The following is a 26,801-nucleotide window of genomic DNA, read 5'->3' as shown; positions in this document are numbered from 1 at the left end:
AGCCCCGCGTCAGGCTCTGGGCTGATGGCTCGGAGCCTGGAGCCTGTTTCCGATTCTGTGTCTCCCTCTCTCTCTGCCCCTCCCCCGTTCATGCTCTGTCTCTCTCTGTCCCAAAAATAAATAAAAAACGTTGAAAAAAAATTAAAAAAAAAAAAAGAAAAACCTGTAGACGGGGATGACGGCTTTGTTTCAGGAACCCTTAACGGACTATAACTGACTATAACTATAAACAACAACAACACGTGTTTAAACTTCCTAGTACGTTTGTCCTCAGATTACGCACCAGAATCTCCGACAATGACTGATTTTGAGTGTCACCACACAGAGAAGCGCAACTCCAAACGACCTCACATAACTGAAGGAGGAAACTGTATGGTTTTTATTGTATCGTGGCTACCACTCCAAGGTTGCAGACTACAGGAGACTCTAAAATGTTCTTGTGTCCCTTGGTGTGGAGCAGCAGACAAGGGGTTGATCCCAAATAACTGTAGAGTGAGCGAGTGTGGGTGTATTCTGCTCGGAAGTCAGTTCCTTTGTAAGCCAGCCGGTAATGAGAACAAGATGCCCCATTTCTGGAAAGGGGGAATCTACGGGGCCATAGAACCAGGAGATGTCAAGAGGCAGGATTCATGAAAGCTGTGAAGAATGAGGTGGCTGGTGGGAGCCGTTTGAGACGCACGGCCCAGATAAGAAGCCCGTTACGGCGCTTGGGGAATTGTCAGTAACCCATGTGGCCACAAGGATGAAAGAAAAATTGTTTCGTGAGGCTAAGGTTTTTGTTTTCTGGTCAGAAATCAATATTTCTTTATGTCCGTTTACCTGAAAAGGAACACTTGGTTACCTGGGATATTTTAGCATAATTTATGATTAAACATCAGGAGGAGGCCAGAAACGCAAGGCCCGTAGGGAATGAGCCTTGCTTAGAGCCTGAATGGTTCAGGTGGGTGGTCAACAGCATTAGCCACTTGCTGGAAGCCTGAAGTCGTTCTTTCCTTCCTCTGTGGACGTCTTCAGGGATCCCAAAACCTCTCCCTTGCCGAAACTTAACCCCTGTCTACCTACCTACTACCCAGCCATTGTCATTTTCCCACTAAAATCTTCACGCCTATAGCCATCCACTCGGTCCCCTCTTCAACACCTGAAATTTCCACCTCCACCTCCCGATGACATCATGCCTTTCAAAGTCCGCCATGACCCCCTCTCTCTCACGTTCCTCCTCCACTTGTCCTTCCTCCTCCTTCCTCTCTATCTCCCCCCACCTGCCCCCCACCCCCACCCCCTGCTCTCTCCCCTACCCTCTCTCCCGAATTCAAATGCCGTGCACCAGTCAATGTCTCCTTCTTGTCAGCCCTTTGAGCTTGGACACTTTCGACCACGAGATCCTTCTAAAAATAGTTCCTTTGGGGCGACTGGGTGGCTCAATCGGTTGAGCATCCAACTCTTGATATCAGCTCAGATCATGATCTCAAGGTTCGTGGGATTGAGACCCGCATCGGGCCCTGCACTGAGCATGGAGTCCGCTTGGGATTCTCTCTCTCCCTCTCTCTCTGCCTCTTTTCTCTTTCTATCTCTCCACCTCAAAAATAAACATTAAAAAAAATAATTCCTTTGACTTCTAAGTTCTTTAAAAAAATTTTTTTTTCAATGTTTATTTCTTTTTGGGACAGAGAGAGACAGAGCATGAACGGGGGAGGGGCAGAGAGAGAGGGAGACACAGAATCGGAAACAGGCTCCAGGCTCTGAGCCATCAGCCCAGAGCCCGACGCGGGGCTTGAACTCCCGGACCGCAAGATCGTGACCTGGCTGAAGTCGGACGCTCAACCGACTGCGCCACCCAGGCGCCCCTGACTTCTAAGTTCTTAGATGTCACTTTTGCATTTTCCTTCTTCCTCCCACCCCTTACCTGCGAGTACGTTCCACTCTACCGTGTAGACACTAATCCCCCTCGCCAGCTTCTTCCCAAGACTTTTCATTCAACTCTCTAGCTCCATCAAAGTCCTCACCTTCAATATGGAGCCCTTACATGCCTATTACAGTCCGTCCAACCCACTCAGCTGCTGTTGGGTACCTGTCTCATGGGTCCCACTGCCTACAAGATAGCTCTCACTGTTTTTCCTGATGACCTGGGAAGCCAAAAATGCCCAAACTTGCCATCTGCCCTCCTAAAACTACCTGCCCTTCTCAGTGGCTCCATTTCCGGTACCCAATCATCCTGCCTCCTGTCTTTGAAGCTAAAAGCCCTGACATGTGACTCTTTCCTATTCCCCAGTCTGCATACCCAAGCTGTCATGTTTCCCACTTCAACTGGGCTCTTCATACAGTCTTTCCTCGCTCCCGCTCCCCAGCTGCCATTTGCTTTTGGTTGCTTTCCTCTTTGACAATTATTTCTATGTCTGCTCCTTCTACCCGACGCTACGGCCCTTGATCTTCATCCCTCTGGCATCACTGCAGTAAGTTCGAGTGGCTACTGCAAGCTGTAACCTCTGCACGGGGACTCGCAAGTCTTCCTGCAGGATGCCGCCACAGTAGCCTGTGTTTGAACCCCAACTGTAACCCTCACAGATCCTTTGCTGCCCATCCGTAAGAGCTGTAGATCCTTCTTTGGCCATGTCCCTGATACTTGCCTCTTCCTTTGCTTCCCTGCTGCTAACACCTGAGTTCAGGCCCACTCTACACTCACCCGGACAGCGGCAAAACTCCCCAACCAGTCTTCGTCCCAGCTGCCCTTTTCTATCCACCGTCCTCCCCTTCCTCCTCCTCCTCCTTGCTATGGTGCTCTGTGTCCCTGTTTACTGAAGGCTTTCATATATATTCCTGTCATGTCAGCCTCATAATAACCTTTCGCAGTACAGAGAGAAGAGTTGCAGATAAAGAAACTGAAGTTTCGGACGGTTCAGTGGCGGTCCAAGAGTTCAGGGCTAGTAGCTGGTGGGGCAGGACCCGTGTCCCTCAAGTCCCAGGATCTGAGCCCCGCATTCGCTTACAACAATCGTAAGCTAAACAACAATCACGTCACTTATCCCCTTAAACCTTCCAATGGACCCACTTAGATCTTCCAATCTCCTCACTGTCTACAAAATAGAGTCTAATGTCATTAGCCTGGCTCTCAAGGTGGAACCACCATGGCCTGGTTCCAGATTACTTTTCCAGCTTTATTTCCTGAAGCAATTAATTCCTTACGCAATTCCTTATCTGGACACCAGACTCCAGGAAAAGAGACCCCATGCAACTCTTAGCTCATCTCCTAGCTTCAGCCCATTGTATGTTTTTACCCCCTCTCAGTAGCTAGGGTCATCTTTTAGAAACGTGAGATGTCACTGCACTCAGAATAAGATACTGAAGTACGTGGTGTGCAAACATCACGTGATCTGGTCCCAAGACTCTCTCTAGCCTCACAGCCTGTAACTCACCTCCTCCAGCGCTTGCCCCATTGGGTCACCTGTGCTCCTCCGACGCGCCCGGTATGTTTCGTCTGCAGGCCCTTGGTACCTGCTGCTCCCTGGATGGGGTGCTTCGGCCACTGAAATCTGCATGGCGCCTCTCTCACTTCCGTCGGGTTTTCGCTTGCCAGAGGGATTCCGCGCCCGCACCTTCTTTAAAAGAACATTTCCCTTGTCACTGCATTTGTCAGATCAACCAACAAATGAGAGTGAGGCTGCTCATCACTTACTGTCTCTGCATTCTCACTCATGCTGCTCTTTCTGCCTAGAATTGGTGGAGCATCCACTTTGCGCCGGGGGCTGCACAGGAATCAATGCCATGTCTCAGTCCCAGGACCCGACGTCACACTTCCCGAGCGTCCTTGGTCACTTGCCTGCAGGTGGGCTTACTCTCCTCTATGCTGCAGTAGCAGTGTCTTTGTGTCACTTTTATGACCTTCATCGTGTCCTAGCTGTGCTGTGGTTACTTACGCATGTATCCCAGGGGCCGATCAGAGTGCACTCTCCCGGGGGCAGAGACCTCCTTGTATCTGTAACAGCACCTGGCACCCGTCTAAACACATCATAATTGTATAAGTAGAGTAGTCTTTATATGTAGAAGAGCACGATTGCACATGCGGTTAAATACATGCATAGGAAAGTAAATCCAGAGGAAGAATAGGATAGGTAGGGTAGGCATCAGACCGTAAATAACAGAGGGAAGAGAGACATGTGGAGGGAAACACCAAGAGAGGCAAAGAGTACACCCCTTTCTTTGGGTTAAACCCTCTCCTTGAGAAAATGCCCTGGGGAGTGTGATCGGTTAATTTCAGATGACGTCGCCCGCAGTCCGTTCATCCCAGGGCCCCGATGGCAGGTGGAAGGTGGGGAAGCTCAGGTAAGGGCTGATCGCGATCGGTCTTTCGTGGGAGGAGCCCGCTGGGCAAATGTCCACGACTGTCAGCACTTTTCCCCGCTGGCCGGCCAACATTGTTCTGACTGACCTGTGCGCCGCCAGAAAGTTCAGCGACCCTCGGCAGGCAGGGGTCACGGGTCCGTTTCCCGGCGTCACGGGGCGGGGGTGGGGTGGGGGCCTCTCCGGCTGCGCGCGGTCAGCAGCGTCAGCCGGCGGGAGCAGGGCAGGGGAGCAGCGGCCACAGGGCAGTCCAGACCCTCTGCGGCAGCCCTGCGTGGTGGCCTCTGAGCTGAAAACCTCAGAGGAGGAGGCAGGAGCAGAGGCAGAGGCCTCTCCGCGGGGCAGCGGCAGCAGCAGCAGCGCGGGGTCCGGCTTCCCTGCGAGGGGGCTGATCCCGGGCGGCTGTGCTGTAGGTCAAGTCCTCGGAGAGCCGGCTGCAGCCTGGGTCTGAAGGCAGATCAGACCAGGAGAGCACAGAGGGGGCCCGCCCTGCTCAGCCTGTCGGGGAGGGGCGCGTCATCGCCACAGCTGTGCTGGCCTTGTCCCCTGCGGGCCAATGCCAGTGCCCCTCTGTAGTCACCTCAGGCTCACGTGCACCCCTCTCCCGTCCACCTTTATCCCAGCACCTCCCACGGCCAATAGGCACTACATGCAGCATCTCCAAAACTTCAAGGCTCCCACGAGAGCCCCGTACCCCAGTTTTCCCATCTGCAAAATGGGTAAGATAATGTATCCCCGACCCACGCCTCGAACGAAATACTTACAAAACATTTCCCGGTAAACTGCCATTCTTGGGATGCTGATGTTAGCCGCCGTCAGCCTCCCCTTAGGATATAAAAACAGGAGTTACTTAAAACTGAAATGCGGTCACACTCATTTTATTTCAAATCGCCTTCGGTGGGTGCGGGAACTGGGGCTTGCCAAGCAGACCTGAGACCAAGGGTGACTTTTACGACAGCAGAGTCGCAGGCCGCCTCTGTGGGGTGACTCAGTGCTAGCAGGAATCATTCCAGCCCAGCTCTATACCTCCCACCCCGAAACCTGGCATGCGTGCCCTCTCGCTAGCCAGCACCTGATTCCTAAAACGCCACCTTCACTTCATATAAGGCAAAAGTTCCAGGCTAAAATGAGAAACTTCGTTATATCATTAGCATGACTGAACCCTAGCTCTTTACTAAGAATAGCTTCCTAGAGAGTGACACAAATGAAAAACAACTGTTTGTGCCTTTGACATAGAAGAGGGAGCTGTTTAAAAATGGTTGTGAAAACAACAACAACAAAGAAAAGAGATTTATTAGGCACTGCTTTTGTCCTCAAAGAGTTTCTAAAATTCTGAGAGGGCCGATAGATGCCGATACACTGACTCCAGAATCAGGGCTCTGCCCTGTGAGGGCATCCCTGGCTGGACGCCCAGGGGGAGCACTTTACCTGGCCGGCCAAGCAGACAGCAGAGGCCCTGGGCAGCTCAGGGGGCAGGGGGACAGGATTTGGAGTCAGCCCAAAGATAGGCAAAGCAGATTGTCGGGCAGAATGACAGGGGCTGAATTTGGCCTGGTCATACTACATCAGAAAGAAGTAGGAGATACGATCTCATGTTTATTGTGTCCTAGTCCAATAAAACAGCTACCGTTTATTGAATACTTACTTCATGCCAAGTGCCATTTTAAGCACTTCACCCTTAAGCCTTTGCAGCAACTCAGTGAGGAAGGTCTATTAGTGTCCCCATTTCACAATAAGGAAATCGAGGCCCAGAGTTGTCAAATTAGCTGCCGCAGAGCCCCCAGCCATTAGGAGACAGAACCGGGATTTGAACCCAGGCACTTGGACTTCAGGGTGCACTCTCTTAGCCAGATGCCTGCCTACCACATGCACACACACACACACACACACACACACACACAGGTACATGCACACACAGGCACGCGCACACACATACAGAAACACGTGCACCAACACAAACAACAGGGAGCGGAGAACTTGCTGTGTTTCATCCCCCCCCAGTGATCACACAGGTAAGTTACTGATGGCCGCTCGTGTGACTGGCTTGCTCCCCTCTGTTATTTTACCCTGCCCTCTTCCCTCCTCCCCTGGAAAGGTGGGCTCCCCTCCAGCGTCTTGTCCAGGCCCCTTGTGTCCGTGCAGAATGAGTCTTCCTCTCAGTGTTGGGACGTGGAATTTGCAAAGCGGTCAGGCTCACGTGTCCCAAGCATGGCTCAAGAGGCAGAACCGTGAGTTTGGGAGCGTAGGGTTGCTGTCCTCACCCGTCCATGTTGGTAATTATCTGAATGTCTAAACCACGCGCTCCAAGAGAATGGAGACAATTCCTGGAGCACGTTTATTTCTCTAACTCCTAGAATAAGCACTGGCACACGGGAAGGAAGGAGAAGTGTAATGTGTGACTCAAACACCACCCTGCCTTCGTGGGGCACATAGTCTCTCTGCATTTCTTTCATTTTTATTTTTATTATTTTTAGGGAGAGAAAGCAAGCAAGAGCAGGGGAGAGGGGCAGAGAGAGAGAGAGAGAGAGAGAGGGAGAGGGAGAGAGAATCTCAAGCAGACTCCATGCTCAGCAGAAAGTCTGATCCCGACACCCTGGGGTCATGACATGAGCCGAAACCAAGGGTCGACGTGCAACTGGGCCACCCAGGTGCCCCCTCTCTCGGCATTTCTAAGCATATATAGGGAAGCTTCAAACGATGACATGGGTAGGAAGAGAGGGAAACGCCACCCGGTTGGGCAGATTCAGAAACACTGGATGAAAACTCTGTATTGGAAGATGGGTCTTGAAGGACAGGTAGGACTTCAGCAGGAAGAAGAGGCGTGAACAAGACATGCTCCAGGAAAGCGTGGGAATATTCAGGAAACAGGACGTGGTTTCCTTTGGCCGGAGCACAAGGGACATATAATAGAGCAGTAGAAGCCAGAGTGAGGGCGGCGCCCGGACCCGGCTGACGAGGACGTGAGCACCCCCAGCAGCGCCGGGCTGGATGGCGCAGCAGGAAGGCCAAGGTGAAAGGGACTGGCTGCCTTCCACACGGTCCCGCTTCCATTTCTCCACCGGGTTCCGAGAATCGGTTCCTCTGCACTAAGTGGATGGAGGGACTTTCCTGGCCTCCTGTCTGCGCTGGCAACCAGACTTCATGGAGCCTGCAACAATGCTTTTCTATTTAGAACCAGAAATCAGGCTCGGGGACGTCATTCCCCGTAGGTGGGGAAGGGAACGGATTGTTACTTGTGGAGAGACTCTATGGGGGATGTAACGATTCTATCAAACTCCAATAGACTGCTTTCTTTTATTAGTAACAATTAATGACACAAACCTTTGGTCAAAAAGCATATCTTCCACTCCCCAAATTTGAATTATTCAATGGACTCGCAAGTGGAGAAAGCTGAAGTTTAAGAACAATCGGCAAGCCTACAGAAGTGTCTATGAATAAGGCACATGAGTAAAACATATTCTCCAAGTAAAATGTTATGAGGCTGACAAGGCTAAAGTCCCCTTTGATCAGCCTCTGCCCCAACCTTGTTCCTCCATCCATGCTCCCCCATTCTGCTGCTGAGTCGACCATTACATGCTGCCATATGTATATTGATAGATAGATAGATAGATCTCCAGAACTTTTTCCTGTGTATTTGCATATTTAGAAAACTGATACTCATGTTTAGTGTTCATATACCTCAATGTATTGCTTGCGTAGTTTCAAAATTAACTTTAAAAGGGTTGAAGGCAGAAAGTCAACAGAACACAGCGCACGCCTGCAGTGGAAACTTATATTCTATAAATAAAGCATTTGTCCACTTGACACTTGGATTTGCCTTTCATGCTCAGGAAGATGTGGAAAAATAAAGTTGATCTGGCGTTTTCCTGCTTGGATTTCTTACCCCCTTTGGGAAATCTCTGCCGTATGCCCCACCCCACGCGACCATTAGCGCACCTAACAAGCATTCGCAGAGGAAGAAACTCACATGGGACCGTCACTCATTCTGCTCACAGGGGGGTGGAGGAACCCCCACCTGCTGCAGGGACACTGGCAGCTGCGGGCCCCCCGGCACTTGCACCCCCCACTTCGATAAGGAAAACCTATCTCAGCCCAGGGGTGCAGGAGTTCATCTCCACGGCTCACTTAGATCTCTGGTTCGATAGTGATATGGTGTAAGTTCTCTTGCTTTCTTTTAATTCAAAATCTATTTTTTTATTTTGATTTTTTAAATTTCTTTATTTAGAGAGAGAGAGAGAGAGAGCATGAGCAGGGGAGAGGGACAGAGAGAGAGAGAGAGAGAGAGAGAGAGAATCCCTGATAGGCTCCACACTCAGTTTGGAGCCAAGAGTGGGGCTCAACCCCACCACCCTGGGATCATGACTTGAGCAGAAATCAAGAGTTGGCCGCTCGACTGACTATGCCACCCAGGTGCCCCCAAATCTCTTCTTATACCAGGAGACACAGGGTTCAAATCCTTGCAGATAGAGGCCTTCCGTCCAGAAAATTAACAGGAAAAGTCAGATAACTCATAGATTGGATACAGTTAGCTGAATGACTAATAAATTTAACAACGAAGATTTCTTCACTTGGATGATGAAGCACAGCATTTTGACACTTTTGCGTTCTTGTGCGCTTCCTGTCACTACCAAAAGTGTTAACTCACACAGCATAAAACTTGGAAAGTTAGAACGAATTTTCACACCACCCGTTGTCAACGATCAGCTCTCACTCTGGATGAATTAACTACGGATCCTTGGTTGGCTCTCCGGAAGTGACATGGCTCATTTCACCTGTGATGATTTCCTTACAGGTCAAGCTGAGGGTACCACATCCTCCCCTGACGATATCTGTCTTCCTCCTTATCTCCCTGTGGCACTCAGGGTCCACACTGGGTATTATCAAAGAATTACAAAGACTTCTGCTTTCACTGTAAAGGCAATTGATAAATTGCTTTGGGGTCAGGTTTTATGAAGAGGGTAAGATCCTCTGATGGATTTCAGGCATGTCTTTACCACCACATGAGGCCACTCACTTGAGGTCACTAAATGGATATTCTCATAGCTCAGGGATATGGATAGGACAGGTGCACCCGATGTTTTTCTTCCACCATCTCTTTTAAAGGATTTCCACCGAAATCTGGAAGTCTTAGCTGCTGAGATTTGCTATATGAAGGAAAACTGCTGTTGAGTTTCAAACTTCCTCAAAAATTCTATTTCTGATGTGACCTTATTTCTTTTTCATGTTTATTTATTTTTGAGAGCGAGAGAGAGAGGGAGAGACAGCGCGAACAAGGGAGGGGCAGAGAGAGAGGGAGACACAGAATCCGAAACAGGCTCCAGGCTCTGAGCTGTCAGCGCAGAGCCCGACGCGGGGCTCGAACTCACAAACTGTGAGATCGTGACCTGAGCTGAAGTCAGATGCTTAACCGACTGAGCCACCCAGGCACCCCTCTGACATGACCTTATAATCCTTGAGAGCGATCTTCCCTCTCGCCCCTCTTGTGCTATGGAGCAGTGCGTCTCTGCTAATCCCCGAACATGGTTCCCCATCAGTATATAAACCGTGCCTGATGATAGTGTCCCAACGGCAGCACCTGCTTTTGATGTCAGGCGGCCCTTTGCCTCCTCCAGCTGCCCTCTTGCACGTGAGTGGTGACACAGAGATGCAGATCTTGGAATCTGAGGTCCCATCTGATATGGCAGCATTAGGAAAACATATGTTAAAAGAGGGAGCATTGTGCTGTTCTGCAATAACATTGCTTGTTCCCCCAGCCTCGTACATTACCGCGTGTTGATTACACTCAACTGTCTAAGTTGTGCCAGATTTTTAAATCTTCATGTTAAAATGTTCAGGATTTATATTAAAATAGTTCTTTCCATGGGACGTAAGCCTGATGAGTGAAAGGAAGGGGTCTGTGGTCCCCTTCGTCGTGCCTCAGAATGGCAAGCACATTCAACGTGTGCCTCGGGAGCATCTCAGAAGGCGCGGTGCCGCAGTGCCCCGTGAACACTGCCCTTGCCCGGGGTTTCTCCAGCTCCTTCCCGGGGAAGAACACCGCTCTGGCCCTCCACCCTAGCCTCCCACCCACCTTGCCTCAGGCCCGGCTGAGGGGACGAAAGGGCACCCTGTTCCCAGGAGCTTACCCTAAGTGCCGCCTCACGGCCCCTCCTTGGCGTCTACCGCCGGGGGCGAGGGGATCGTGGTGTCTCTACTCCCCAAAGGCTGGCAGGGCCACATCCTGTCAGGAGCTGGCTCTCAACCAAGCCCAACCCAAGAGTCACTGGCATTACATCCCTCGTTTGGCTGGTGTGGTTTCCTCTTCTGAAGAAAAGCCCTTTCGGTCAGTCCAGTCTGCCTGCAGAGCACAGCTTCCCTTCTACCAGGAGGCTACGGCGTATGACATCAGAGTGCATACGAGTGCAGAGCACATAAGTCACAGGCATCAGAGCATGTCGGTCAGACAGAACTGTACTCAAATCTGAGCCCAGCGCCTTCCAGCTGGGGGGCCCTGGGAAAACTCCCAACCCCTCTAGGGCTCCGTTTCTTTATCAGAGAAGTGAAAGTGATGACGATGTGTTACCTTTTTCATGGGCTGCTTTGTTATTCTAATGAAATCGTACAAGCAACGTGCCTAGCAGTGATGCCCGGCACTATAGAGATCTCGCAGTAAACAGCAGCCATTGTTAAATGTCTTTTCCACCTCCCACATTCTTTTATATATTCTGTAGCACAGAGAATGTATTTTTGTCCTCTTTAAATTTTTTTTAATGTTCATTTATTTTGAAAGAGAGAGACAGAATCTAGAGAGAGAATGAGTGGGGGAGGGGCAGAGAGAGGGAGAGGGAGAATCCCAAGCAGGCTCCCGGCTGTCAGCACAGAGCCCGATGCGGGGTTCGATCTCACAAACCGGAAGGCCATGACCTGAGCTGAAATCAAGAGTCGGACGCTTGAGCCACCCAGGCGCCCCCGTCCTTTTTTAATTATTAAAAAATACAAGACATGGGGCGCCTGGGTGGCGCAGTCGGTTAAGCGTCCGACTTCAACCAGGTCACGATCTCACGGTCGGTAAGTTCGAGCCCCGCGTCGGGCTCTGGGCTGATGGCTCAGAGCCTGGAGCCTGTTTCCGATTCTGTGTCTCCCTCTCTCTCTGCCCCTCGCCCGTTCATGCTCTGTCTCTCTCTGTCCCAAAAATAAATAAACGTTGAAAAAAAATTAAAAAAAAAATACAAGACAACAGGATGTTAGAACTCATGTTAGCCATCCAGACACCAAATGGACCTCAGCTGAATCAATCAATTGCATGCATCCCATGGATGGAGAAAGCAGTAAACTAAGGAAAATAGCCTATCAGAGATGTGGAGATATTTTAAAGTGACTTCTGTGATGAGGCCTGAGTGTCAGTTCAGTCACCCCTCGGCACGGTCACCCCTGGCGTTACACAGTTCAGAATAAATACTCAGAAAGGCAACTCCGAGCTCACACAATATCGGTATCAGTGAGCAAAAGCAACTATTTTAAGGTAACCATTTTAGGCTTCAACATGTCTGACAGTTTTCTACATAACGTATTACAAAGGAAAGGGAGTCCCGGTGACCCGAAAATTCAGTGCGTCCCGTCTCCTGAGGTTTCATTTTATCCAGACTTGACGGCATTGAGCAAAGAACATGTGTGCACCAGAAGGTCTCTGGCTGCATGTGGCTGAACTAGCATACATCGGCTTTCTTTCCTCCGTCCTCCGAGACTGTGTCACTGGTCATTATGGCTTCAGTCTTGGAGTAGAGCACGGAAAATGCATAATCACCAGATAAAATATGCCCCACTCAAAGCATTTTTGCTCACGCTATACCGCTAACCCTGAAGCTACTCCTAGGAGGCAAATATTAATATGCAGAGATAACTAATTCCTTCTCGCTGCTGGAGAAATAAGGGAGAGCAAGAAGTTGAAAGGCCACTTGAAATTACAACAGGAGCCAGGCTTCTCCAGGACTTAGGTCCGTGGATCCCCTATCACCTTCCATATTGTCTTTGAAGACTTGTGAGAAGCTGCGCTCTGACTTCCCCCAGCCCGCATATTACTGATTTGGGGAAGAATGACTATTTCAGGGAGGGTGTGCTCCGTCTCCTGCATGCAAACACAGTAGCCCATTCACTCATAATACAGCTGCTTGGATTTATGGCCAGTTGACGGATTTAAGGGCCCTTGGTCTTTTGTTGAAATTCATATTAATAAAGAAGGGGGCTTTATAAAAACGTGCTGTTGCATGGACTGAATGCACGAAGCATTGCAGGGCACGGATTATGATGTCTCCACAACTGAAACAGTAGGGTAGAACCGTGCTTTCTTTCATCAGCTTCTGCAGCCTTGAAAGCAAATGGGCTTTGAGGGAATTTACCCATAAAATTTGCAGGATAAAGTAAACTCTGGCAATTATATATGCAGTCCTGTTTTCCTCTTAACTGCCACCACCACCAAGAAGTTACTTTTGTTGCCAAGACATAATTTTTTTTTTTTTTCTGAGATCAGACATAAACACCCCAAGGTTGAGTTCTGGCAAGTTCTTCTCTTGTCCAAGTTCTTAATTTATGCCTATATGCAGCATACATCAGTTTTCAGCTACTTAAGAGAAACCAAATCCTGGTTATGTAATACAGTAGCATACAACTCTGAAAGAACATTCCAAAGTTGTAAGGGAGAGGATCCTTTCCTCTTTCTTATAGAAACTCTCATCTGGCGTTAGGAGTTAGCCAGGCTTTTAATGTACAAAACTGAATGTGAAATACCAGGAAAAACGTATTCACATTCGTTACATATCTGCTATGTTTCAGACACAGCATCTATCGTATTTCACTTACCAACATAATAATGCTTCAACGTGGATTCCACTCCATGGTCCAGATGAGGAAACTAAGAGCAACACAGGTTAAGTAACAACCTCCTCAGGGTCATCTTGAGAAATTGCAGTGGACAGAATTCTGAGAATGGCTCCTAAGATCCCATACCCTAATCCCTGAAACGTGTAAGTATATTGACATATCACTCCCATGGTTATATCCTAGGGCTCAGTTGACCTTAAAATAAGGAGATTATCCATGGACTTGATTGAATCACATAAAACCTTAAGAGCAGAGAGCTTTCTCTGCTTCCACTGAAAAGAGAAATCAGAGAGATTCAAAGCATGAAACCAGAGGAACATCTGCTGGCTTAAAGATGGCGGATGGGGAAGGGCCACGTGAGCATCTAGAGAGATGCGTCTAGATGCTGACAATGCCCTTGGCTGATGGCCAGCAAGGAAACCAGGACCTCAGCCCTACAACCACAAGAAACTGACTTCTGCCAACAACCTAGTCGAGCTTAGAAGCAGGTCCTTCCGCAGAGCCTCAAATGAGAACGCTTTCCATGTGAGGTCCTCAGCAGAAGACGCAGGGGAGCCATGTTGGATGTCTGACCTAGGGAAATTACGGGACAATAAATGGGTGTCGTTTTAATGTGCTAATTTTGTGAAAATCTGTTATGCAGCAATAGAAAACTAATACATACAACAGGGCGCGCCTGGGTGGCTCAGGCAGTTGAACATCCGACTTCGACTCAGGTCATGATCTCACAGTTCATGAGTTCGGGCCCCATGTAGGGCTGGCTGCTGTCAGCTCCGGGCCCACTTCGGATCCTCTGTCCCCCTCTCTCTGCTTCTCCCTGGCTTGTGCTCTTTCTCTCTCAAAAATAAATAAACATTAAAAAATAAAATGACATGAAAAAAAAAGCAGGGGTGCCTGGGTTGCTCAGTCGTTAGAGCATCTGACTCTTAATTTTGGCTCAGGTCACGGTCTCGTGACTCGTGAGTTTGAGCCCAGCACCGGGCTCTGTGGTGACAGCTCAGAGCCTGGAGCCTGCTTCAGATTCTGTGTCTCCCTTTCTCTGTCCCTCCCCTGCTCATGCTCTGTCTCTCTCTCTCTCTCAAAAATAAATAAACATTTAAAAAAAAAATTAAAGAAAAAACAAAAGAAAACTAACACAGCAATGAATTAAATGAGCTGAGATTCAAATTCGGCTGCATTTGGCTCCAACCAAATAGATAAGACAACTTCGAACCTTCTAACAAAACTGGCTTTAAGATTAACATGAAATAAAGAACTACCTCATTTGCATAACAGATTAGAACCATTAGCTCTCAGTTTCGTATTTGTGTCCACCCCATCCCTGCCTTCATCTTCAGGGACATACCCATTTTCTGGATGAACAAACTGAAGGGCACGGTGGGTAACGAATTTTTGTAATAGTCACCTGATTAGTAAGTAAGAGGAAAACCAGTCTTTCCTCCAAATGCAATCTTTTTGTAGAGGTTAAGAAACCAGAACGCAGGGGCTCCTGGGTGGCTCAGTCGGTTAGGAGTCTGACTTCAGCTCGGGTCATGATCTCATAGTTCATGGGTTCGAACCCTGCATTGGACTCTGCTGACAGCTCAGAGCCTGGAACCTGTTTCAGATTCTGTGTCTCCCTCTCTCTCTGCCCCTCCCCCACTCACGCTTTGTCTCCCTCTCTCTCTCTTTCTCTCTCTCTCAAAAATAAATAAACATTAAGAAAGGAAGGAAGGAAGGAAGGAAGGAACCAAAACTCAGGAAAATGGAGTTACATGCTCTGGGTTGCAAATCTCCTGGCCTCATAGTTCCTGGTCTCAGAGCCCACTGACCCAGAATTCCTTGTCCCTCAGCCATCTGACCCCAGTTTCTCTGCCTCCTGCAGCCAATAACTCAGATCCGGCACCCACAGCCTCTGTCCAAGCTACAGCCTCTGACTCGGGTCCCCTCCTCACTCTAGGCCTTCGAGCCTTTCCCTAGTGGTTAACCATCCTGCCCCAGGCCCTTTGAATTGGCTGCCAATGCTCTCTCTGCATGGAACACTCTCTCTGTCTTCATCTCTTTCCCTTAACCATGTTGACCCCAACTCATTGTTCTGATCCCAGTTCAAATGGCAGTTTTGGCGACAGCTCCCCTGACTTTCTAGAGCATGTTAATTTCCCTGCAGGCATTCTTTAGTTTCAAAGCTTGGCAATATATACTGGCTTGGGATCAGGTCATCGACGTCTTTCCTACCCATTATAAGACAATTCCATGGGGACTAGGATAGCATCCCTTCTGCTCACCTGTGCCTAGCACGGTCCTGGCACAGACATGGGACTCAGAGAATGTCAGGTGAATTAGTGAGTGTGTTCATGCATTTATTCATGAATGAAATAATGTAGCCACTCTATGTAGACAGGCGATTATGTCAAAGACTGCCCCTCCAAGTTGTCAGATAGTGAGGGCACTTTGGCAATATGAGACGGCATCTTTCTGCCCGCACCATTTCTCTGCCATGTACCAGAAGTGAGCGTAGGGCCTTTCCAGTAAAAATTTTACATCCCCAGCGCCTACAACTAAAACAAACCAAAACTAAAACACCCTTTGCGATCCTGACAGGAAAGCACCCTGTACCTCCCAATTGCTTCCTCCATTGCATGGGCGGGGGGGGGCTGGTCTTTCCCCACCTCCCTATATATATATTTTTTCAACGTTTATTTATTTTTGGGACAGAGAGAGACAGAGCATGAACGGGGGAGGGGCAGAGAGAGAGGGAGACACAGAATCGGAAACAGGCTCCAGGCTCTGAGCCATCAGCCCAGAGCCCGACGCGGGGCTCGAACTCCCGGACCGCGAGATCGTGACCTGGCTGAAGTCGGACGCTTAACCGACTGCGCCACCCAGGCGCCCCCCCACCTCCCTATATTTATAGCTCTGATTTTCTCTGCTGAGAAAGAGCCACCCCCATTGCTACCATGTGACTGGCTGCAACCCAGCCACACGCTGGAAGCTGCTGTGTAGACCATTAGTTCCATGATTGGGTCTGTCCTTTCTCACAGCAGAACTGAGTTATAAAAAAACAGTTCCAGCGCACCAGGGTGGCTCCATTGTTAAGCATCTGACTTTGGCTCAGGTCGCAATCTCACAGTTCGTGAGTTCGAGTTCCACGTCCAGTGAGCTGAGCCCTGCTTTGGGTGAGCCCCACTTCTCTCTCTCTCTCTTTCTCTCTCTGCCCCTCTGGGGATTCTATCTCTCTCTCTCTCTCTCTGCCCCTTGCTTACTTGTGCCCTCTCTGTCTCTCAAAAAAAAATAATAATAATAATAAATAAATAATAAAATAAAAATAAAAATAAAAAAATGGCTCTCTGTATTAGTCGTTCGTGAATAAATTGGCATTTTTATCTTATTTTCTTGACAGGAGTTATTTGGAAAATTGTTTGAAAAGCCGACAGTCTCTAAGTTCTTTCCAGTTCTGAAAAATCGTGTGCTTTTGCACGTCAGATGTAGCAGCTACAGATTTACAGCATTGTCTCACTCATTAAAATGAAAGCGAACAGCGTCAGATTCCAGAAAATTATACGGCAACATAGAGAATGCCTTCTTCTTGAAGAGGGACTCAAGTAAAGCACTAGTTACTTTTAATCCAATCCAAACCTATTTAATCCCTATGCTTCTGCCAACTACTTAGTTGACTATTTTTTTTTTTAATTTAACATTTATGTATTATTGAGAGACAGAGAAAGACAGGGCATGAGCAGGGGAGGGACAGAGAGAGGGGGAGACAGATTCCAAAGCAGGCTCCAGGCTCCGAGCTGTCAGCACAGAGCCCGACATGGGGCTTGAACTCACAAACCACGAGATCATGACCTGAGCAGAAGTCAGATGCTTAACCGACTGAGCCACTCAAGTGCCCCGTTGGCTATTTTAAAAAACTTGAGGAGAGAGACTCTGGCCCTAAAGAACCCATCAGTGACTCAGTTCATTACATGACTAACTACCTTCAATTATATCAATTTAAAAACAAAAACTCGTGTACATGCAAGCCGACCACGTTGACATTAAAGGCTCACCTGCCTTATTCTATAAGTCAATAATTGCACTTTGAGTGCACACCGCATAGGGGATTTGGGCCCTTGTTGCCATTCGCGGGGAAGACAAGATCCGCCAGGCGTGGTTTGGGCATTCTGAGTGGGGAACTTTTCCCTGAGATTTTAGGAAAACCTAACACAAGACGAGGAAGTAGAACTGCTTTTTGAAGGAAGAGTACATCTCAAAGAACACACAGAAAAGCACGTTCCAGCCGCAAACACAAAGTCCCATGATAATGAGATGCTCTGATAGGGGGCTACAGATACGGGTGGGTTTTGTGGACTGAAAACTTGCGGTAGAAGGAGAAGAAGAAAAGGCAAAATGGTCAGCTAGGAGCTAGATTAATAGGCCTTGAATATTGGGCTAAGAAATTTGAACTTGATTCCAAAGTAGGGAGCCACTGAAGTTTGTTCAAGGGCTGGCTGATGTGCGTGTAACGGAGGTTTTCCCCGCCCTCTCCGGCCTGAGGGCATTTGTCCCCTACTTGGCCTGTACACTCCGAGTATCAGACTGAGAGTGGGGTCCCCACGGTTTAAGCATCTTTCTTTAACAATCCTGAGGGATGCTTGGAATACGTCATATCATGACGTCATCAAACAAGAAATTCGTCGGAAATTAACATCTCCACATTGTGGGATAACGTATATAGAGTTTTAAAAAGCAATGATGCAAGCAAGAATGTAGACAACGTACTACAAAGAGTATGCGGGAGTCCCAGTGTTTGAGCCTGCCTTACTAGGAAATTTGTGAAATGGGGCGCTCGGGTGGCTCAGTCGGTTGAGCGTCTCACTCTTGATTTCGGCTCAGGTCATGATTTGGCGTATCCTGAGTTCGAGCCCCGCATCGTGCTCTGCGCACTGACTTCATGCAGCCTGCTCGGGATTCTCCCTCTCTGTACCCCTCCCTCACTTGCTTTCTCTCTGTCTCTCTCACAATACATAAATCAATACCAAAATAACCCGGAGATTCATTCCCAATCAAGTCTACCGTTACTCAAAGCTAAGGGTGCGAGTAGAACGACTTCTCCAACCATAATCCCAAATTCTAGCATCTTTTCCCACTTAACCCCTGTGCGGGTCGCGGCAACACTGACATTTAATTAGAGGTGTTCTCCTCCAATGGGAGCTCTGCAAAACCACTGTCCCAGGCCCAAGTGACTGCCCAGGGACCAGCTTCCCTTCTGGACAGGAGCGGCAGGAGTGGGGCGGGGGGGGGAGGTGTGACGCGCCTTGGGAAGAACGGTGACCAGGAGTTAGGATGGACAGAGAAGAAAACGCACAGGCTGAGGGCCACTGGGCAAGACTCCCCACTACTCAGAGGACTTTGAGTGTTTACTTAATCCCTGGGTCACACTCTCCAAGTCCTTCCTGAGCACACAGCCTGATTCTGCTTTTAACCATTTGGGGGCCCTTTATGTGTTGTTCAGCTATGCAAACAGTATCCTATGGAGATCAGGCTGGCAGCAGGTTATACAGAGCGTGTGGAGCCCGGAAGTGGACAAACCTCAGTTGGGGCATGATGAGGACTTGAACTAAATCCGGAGGACAAGGACCGAAAGAAGAAACAGATGTTGGCGCTCCTAGGCGGTATGCAGTGACTTCAACGTTATGTATAATGTTTGGAATGGTAAGATTACAGATGCTTGTTAATTAGCCCACAGCAAGGCTGTCTTCTTTTGACGGAGAGGTTTTTTGTTTGGTTGGTTGGTTTTTACTTGCTGGATACTTTTAAAAGACCCCTTCAGTTCTTGAAAGGATACAATTCCTAAGAGAAATAGGAGCTCAAACCATCTTGCTAGGAATGTGGGAATCAGCTCTCAGGAAAGTATTGGGTTGCTGGAAAGTGATCATGAAATTGGGTTCTTCATAAACAATGAAGTAACTTTTTTTTCCAAAAAAAAAAAAAAAGTGACTTTGAAACCGATATATGGAGAGTGCCTGAGGTTAATGGCTTTACAAAAGGCTGGAATCTACACAGGCTGCTGAGTCCGTGTAACTCAGGGGTTCTCCACCTGCTATCAGATCTTGTCTAGGTAATTGACAGGTGCTTTTCTCCCATTCCTATATGTCAGTTGTCCGGCCATGGTGAGTAAGTCAAAGGAAATTATAAAAATTAGGTAATCAATTTTTAAAAGAATGATTTTTTAAAGAAAAAGCATGATGTTTCTTTGGCTTCTGGTTTAATTTGTTCTGTCACAAAATTCCAACGAAAGTGGATCATCTCAGAATTTATATGCAATATGTGAATATTATGTAATCAGGTTTTGCTGAATTCAGCTGGAAGAAAAATGCTAATGGGAGTAAGGATTTTCATAATGCGAATGAAGCGGAGCTTTTTGGCAGAAGTGGACTCAGAAAAGAAGAGAAAAAAAGAAAGGAAGCCTGGAAGAACGGACCGTACAAAGAGGCACAAATACATATGCAAATGTGATCGTGATGGGAGGTGGATTTTGTTTCCGTTCTGAGGAGGTTGATACACACAAGTGAAACAGCTAGATCGCACCAGGTTTTAATTGATGCAAATGTGATTCTCCATATTTGGGATGTGTCGTTCACTGAGCAAGCATGAAGAAACTAAGATATGGTAAGGATCTTTGATTTATTCTCAATAATTCTTAAGTTTATCCAGGATCATCTGTATTAACAGAGTCTGACTGCTAAAGGTGATGGATGAAATTGTTCCCAAGTTTCATAACAAAGAAATTAGGAGGGGGGAAACATGAGATTGAGATATTTTTCTTATAAATTGTGTGTATGGCAAAAACTCAGTCCACCAAAATATCTTAGCAAATTACAAAGCTTGATCATGCTGACTTGAAGAAAACTATCTTGGGGTTAGAAGGATACTCTGTCCAATCCACCTTTTTCCAAGGAGCTCCCAGAGATGAAAGAGAAATCTCATCTTCCTTAATTGGCTGTTTGATTCCCTCTTCTTCCCCGTATCGTCCTCCTGTTCTTCCAAAACAGCAAGCACACTATCAGCCTACTGATAACTTCCTTCATCGTTAAACTCTGTTTAAATCTCAGGTCTTCATATTTTCAAATATCAATGTTTCCCGATCAAAATAAATTCTTCCTTTTTTTTTTTTTTTTTCTAGAATTTCACGGGACTTAATTTTTTCTTTTTTAATCTTGCATTTGTCTTACAGGATTGGGCTACGTTGAGCGCTAGTTCGAAGTTCATGGTTTAACTTATTATATGTGTAATATGAAAACCCAGTCCTAGATCATTGTATCTCTACTGCCAGACATTTGAAACAACATTTTGCAGTTGACGTGAGAACAGCCTTGAAAGCCTGGTTTCATCGGAACCTTTCCTTCTAGAGTTTTTGCTTGCAATAAGTATGTTTTATTCTTCAGGAAACATTGCCTGCCACCATTTAAAATGGAAAGGAAAAAAAGCAATGACATTTTATCGACTGTCGCAAGTCTCTAAATTTGCCAACGGCTTCGGACGAGTTGTTATAGAGTCCTCAGTGATGGCCCTAGATCATTATTTCTAAGATGATAGTGCCTAAAAGAGCACTGCAAATTTACAGTCTCAAAGACCTTTCCCGGCGTAAATGAGTAAGAATAATTATGGGGCTTTCCCCCTTTCTGCCGATCGCTTTGTTCTTCAGAATTATTCAGTTCCCCTTTTATTCTTTTCTACGGCATGTGCATTCAGATCTTGAATGTAAGACTTCTTTCCTCGCAGGTAGTAGAGTTAGCCTAAAGATGTAAACAAAGGAGAACTGGATAATCACGAGACTCCATGTGAACGTAGCAGCATAGAAAGTCTTCTTTGGGCTAAAAATCTTTTCCCCCCCCAAATTTGTGTTGGTTCATGTACGGAGTCTCCCATGTGCTCTTCCTTCAATCCATATACTCTGCGTGGCACATAAGATCGAAACATCTTGCCTGGTTGACTGTAGAAGGGAGGGGACCCAGGGATCCTTGTGGCTGGCAGCATCGTGAAGTCTTTGCTCCTCTTGGGCACAACACTGCAGAGCCCCTGTATTTCACGTGGTCTTTGGAGAATCATCTTTGCACGGTCAAATCTTAATCTTACCATTTTTCATGTCTTCCTTTACAAGGGAGAGGTAGAGGAGGGGGAGAAAATTCACATCTTAGTCTTTATCAAAAAACTTGTAAAACTGAGATTGCCCCCATCATGGCGGCAATAATTTTTCACAATCCTGAATTCCCTGGGAAGAACTCAGATGGACATTCTAAGGCAATTCCACAGGATCTATACTTTTATTGATGCACCAATAAAATACACCTCAAATACGTAACTCCTTATTCCCTGGCATCTCCAAATTCCTGCTCTGTTTCTCACTTGTTATAAAACCTTGGCCGCATTACCCAAGTCTCCAAGCCCTTATTTCCTGATAAGCTTCAATCAGGGCGTTAACAATCTTGTTCCAGCGCCATCAAAATTATCCTCAAGACAAAAGGGTTAAGATGGTCCAGGGAAAGTATTTTGCTCCAGTGGAGCCAATAATTTTCTCTTCATCCTAGACCCTCCCTTGTCACCTTCTGACTTGCAGGGAGGACAGACTGGGAAGAGCTCAGGGGGGGCATTTTCCCCCTTTCTTATCTCACCCCTACTTCAACAGCGTGCTGGTAAATGTTTAACAATGAGCTTCAGGGCAAGACAGGAGCTTCGGGGCAAGGCGGAGGAGGGAGGTCTGATTTGCAGCATTTTCCAGTTTCCGTGATGTAAATATTCCTGCCTTGGCTGATTTCAGGCTACCGACTTGACGTCCACTGGCTTACCAAATTCTGGAAATTGTGACAACCAGCTCTTGCAAACTAATAACAAGCCAAGGCCAACACGCCATTGCTTCTTACCGTTCAGAAAATATAGTTTTAATAGTACCCATTCAATATCATGTGGGCTTTTTGAAGCTTCAGATCCATAATCTCTAATTCAAGATTTTAGGGGTTTTTTGGTGGGGAATTTTAGAAAGGCAACACAGTGCATATATCATATATTATGTAGTAGCCTTGCAGGCGTCTGGGACGGTACCCCAAAATCAAGCACCCTAATATTTCTGCAGTTAACTGAAAAATTCACACTCAATGGAATTAAAAGCAAAAACTACCCAAAGTCTCCAGCCGCTGAAGGTCATCGTGTAGTGACAAACCTCAGTGGCACGGGGCACTTAGGACAGGTTTGGGATCACAGACCTGGTTCCAAATTCTGGTGCCGCTCCTTACTGTTGTTGAACCGTTGACCACATCACCTGAGCTCTCTCAGCCCTGGTGTCCTCACTTATAAAATGAAGACCATACACTTAGCTGTGAAGATTAAATAAGTCATGCAGAACACCTGATGTAGAGTTAGGACACGGTAGATATTCAGCATCCAGTAGAACTCACTGTTCTGTGTACTAACTTGTAAGGATTTGCTGTGTGTTATCAACATCAGGAAAGAGGAGGCACAGAAGGAAGAGGAACCAACATGCTTGCAAGCCTCTGCCATCAGTTTATTGTTCAAACGTTTCATTAACTCAATTTTTCAGGCTTAAACATAGTCTGACTCCCCTCCCCTCCCACACACACACATACTCATTTTGTCATTTCAGCTAGAGCATCCACAGCATTGGATTCTTAGCGGAGAAAAGCATTTTCTCTCCATCCTTCCCCATGCAGTTGATTCCGTGTCTTTACAAAAGACGGAGGAGGAGACGGAGGAGGGAGGAAGGATCCTTCCTTTGATTCTTACCTGAAAAGTTATCCAAAGCAATGGACGTGAAAGGGAAGGTCCACAAGAAGATCCTGGCTTTAGGGAAGGTATGTTTGGTGCAAAGCAGTGGTTAAGAAAAGTTGAATTTAGACGCTTAAGCGTGCACCACACCCTCACAGCTCTGCGCTGCTGAACCAAATTTTTACTGGCCTGGCCCCAGAAGGTATTTCAATTTGTGATGCCCATTCTAAATTTATTTAAGTTTTTGTATTTATTTTTGAGGGAGAGAGAGAGAGAGAGATCACACAAGCAGGCAGAGAGAGGGAGAGAGAGAATCCCAAGCAGGCTCCGCACTGTCAGTGCACAATCCGATGTGGGGCTCAAACTCACAAACTGAGATCGTGACCTGAGCTGAAGTCAAGAGTGGGATGGCTTAACCGACTGTGCCCCCCCAGGCGCCCCTGGTGCCCAGTCTAAAGGCACTCCCCCCCCACCAGCGGGCACTTAAGGAGCTGCTCTTGGTATTTATGATGGGAAACCTTTCGTGGTGCAGGACTATCCTATCGTTGCAGGAAGTTTATCAACCCTGGCACCCTACCGCGGGTAGACCGCACCTCCCACGATAACCAAAAACACCCACCCCCCCAACACACACATTTCTAAATGACTCTGAGGGGTGTGGTACTACTCTTGCGGAGAACTTCTAAATATGATATTTTTGAGAGCTAAAGCTGTAAGCAGCTCCTCCCTCTACCACATCCGACCTAGAGAACACAACTCAAAAAATACCTTAAAGTTTACAAGCTTCCACTCATGTACTGTTATAGACTTGAAAACAAGGCTAATTTTAAAGCAGAAGCATGAACTGTTCAGTATTGCTTCATTTCGTATAGTACAATTAAGAGTGGTCTCTATTACAAAGATGTTCAGGCCATCTGCATGAGATAATATGGGATTAAGTTTAACCAAGACGATCAATATCAACATTTATAAAGCATGTACATATACACTTTACTCTGCTGTATCAGTCAGAATTGAGGAAATGAAGGCAATTAGAGGAATAGATAAAATTATGATGCTGACTGTGACCTATTTACGGTTATTTTCACAGGTTTCTGTCATCCAGGCACATTTCTCATGTTGCATTCGTTGGTGTCCCTTTGCCCTCCCCCCACCCTGGCTGATATCTGGGGCCCAGCTCTTCTCCCGGGACCTTCTTTCCCAGCAGGAAGTTACACTTTTTAAGAAGATGTGTTCTAGTTCAATAATTGGCAGGCTAATCCTTCAATATATCATCCTCTGATAGGTAATGAATTCACACTTGCACCACCTATGTTGATTACGTGCCTTTTACAAAAGATGTAGGAGGACCCAGCTCAGCAAGGACATTTCTTATTTGTATCTTTCACTCTTTGAGGCTAGCACAGTTTCTTAATTTTTAAATCTCCTGGCTAATGTGTGACTTGAGAGAAAGGATCACCGGTAGCAACCAACGCAGACTCTTGATTTCCACTCCTGGCTGGAGAGAATTTGAAGGCACACATCACCCTACCATGCACCTACTTCCACTCTTGGTTTTCTGTCTTCCCAACATGAGACCATCCCCTAAGTCCCTTCTCTTACTCTCATCTCTCTAAAATGGCCCGAATATTCTAGATCATTTTCTGAAAGCCTCCCAAAATCCAATTGGAAACTGAAATAGCTTTTCATCAATCAATCAATCAATCAATGATACCTATGTCTTTTCCTGAGGTGCTCCTATGATCCAATAGCCATGATGTTTCTGATCTTGTGTGATCATAAATTCAGTATAGCCATCATCGGCATCATAAAAGTTATCACCATACGTCATAAAATGAAAGCAAGGTGTGATCCAGCCTTTTAACTCTGTAAGCCTTGCAAACATTCACTCCCATATGGGGATGGACTGGGTGACCCTGAAATGCGATCCTATTCAAGACCGTGTACGGATTGCACAGCTTTTCAGTAGAAACAGGAGTTAGTGGGACACACAGGAGAGCTGAAACTTGTTCCGTCACATATGGCTGTGTGGCTTTGACCGAATCACTGAAACTTCCTGAATCTCTGTGACCTTGTGTGTAATTTAGCGATTATAGGATCTATCTTAGCAGGTCTGTATGAAGAATGTATGAGATGCTGTGGGGGACGATCAATGATCTCAAAAAGCAAAAACATTTCTTCGGCAGAAGTATATTTGGTAAACCCAATCTTATTTGAGAAGGGAAAGGTATGCTTTGAGGGATATGCCAGGCCGATGCTGACTGTCCTCGGATCCTTCTGACCCTTTTCCTGCCCGCTATCACAGGACTGGCCATGGGGCACCCTATAGGAGGAGCGTTCCAGGTTCCCTGTCAGCTGGGTTCAACCCACATTGGATTGTGGGGCGAAGGAAGGGGGAAACCAGGTCTTTGCCCCTCCCCACCTCTGCAAGTACCTCAGGCAATGGCTATTTCTCTGGCTCTCAAAGACAGGTTCCATCTGTAACACCTCCTCTTCCTGCCCCTCCAGCCTGATGGCTTTCTGCTGTTGATAGTTTCTGGACTGTCTCATCATCTCTCCTTTTGGATTCTTGCTTCCTTCCATCACTGCAGAGTCAAGTCCTTGCATAAAATCTCTCTTTCATAAATACTTTAAGTGGTTTCTGTTTCCCTTTCTTGACCTTGACTTATATTGGAATTAGTACTAAGAAGACCTCACCCAAAGAATTTTCCAGATACAAGAGATGCCTTTAGAAAGTCATTCGAGGGGCACCTGGGTGGCTCAGTCGGTTGAGCGTCGGACTCTTGGTTTCAGCTGAGGTCATGACCTCATGGTGTATGGGATCGAGCCCCATGCCTGGCTCTGTGCTGACACTGTGGAGCCTGCTTGGGATCCTCTCCCTCTCTCTCAACCCCTTCTCTGCTCAGGCTTACTCTCTGTCTCTCAAAATACATAAATAGACATTTAAAAAAAGAGAGGGGGGGGCACCTGGGTGGCTCAGTCGGCTAGGCATCTGACTTTCGCTCACGTCATGATCTCACCGTTTGTGGGTTGGAGCCCCGCATGGGGCTCTATGCTGACAGCTCAGAGCCTGGAACTTGCTTCGGATGCTGTGTCTCCCTCTCTGTCCCTCCCCTCCTTGCATTCTGTGTCTATCTCAAAAATAAATAAACATTAAAAAAAAAAGTCATTCCATTGGATTCTTTTCCTTGAAGGGGACTGTAGCGTGTGACTAACACGGACTGCTACATAATAGCAAGTTCACCACTGTGGCTGTTACTCTTTCTTTCATCCAGCCGGCCATCTGCTCACCCACGGAACTTTTTACATCTGTTGTGTCAGGAGCTGAGCAAAGCGCTGGGCACACACAGATAAACTAGATACACAGGGTCACAGCCCAGGTAATTTGGAGATCACTCTCCAATGATCTGAAGGGCGGAGCGCCTTTATTTGGTACTCGGGAATAACAGTGCAGATCAGGTGCCCAGTGCTGTACTTGGCACTCAGTATCAACAAAAGGGATTTCATGTTCCCGTTTCTACTTCCTACCTCCCACCTCTTACCTCATTAATGAGCCGAGGTGAAGCGAACAGTAACCATTCCACAGATAAAGAACCAAAGTTCAGAACTGTTATGGGCTTAAGGGTGAGCCGCTCGTAAGTGACAAGAGTCTGCAGCTGGCGATCAGATCACACTCCTTCTCTAAGTCACCTGTGCCAAGAAATGTGTGACTATGTGCCGTCAGGGACTAGAGTAGCAGAGAGAGCATTTAGCTAGGAATCAGGAAACCCCAGTTCTCCTCCCTTCTTCTCCAAGTTGTCCCCAACACCGCATCTGGCGCGCGCGCGCGCGCGCGCACACACACACACACACACACACACACACAC

Source organism: Herpailurus yagouaroundi, unplaced genomic scaffold, assembly GCF_014898765.1.
Source record: "Herpailurus yagouaroundi ecotype Mexico unplaced genomic scaffold, PumYag 198, whole genome shotgun sequence".
In the NCBI taxonomy this organism is placed as follows: domain Eukaryota; kingdom Metazoa; phylum Chordata; class Mammalia; order Carnivora; family Felidae; genus Herpailurus; species Herpailurus yagouaroundi.
The sequence above is the reverse complement of the archived record's forward strand: the minus strand, read 5'-3'. Positions refer to the sequence as shown.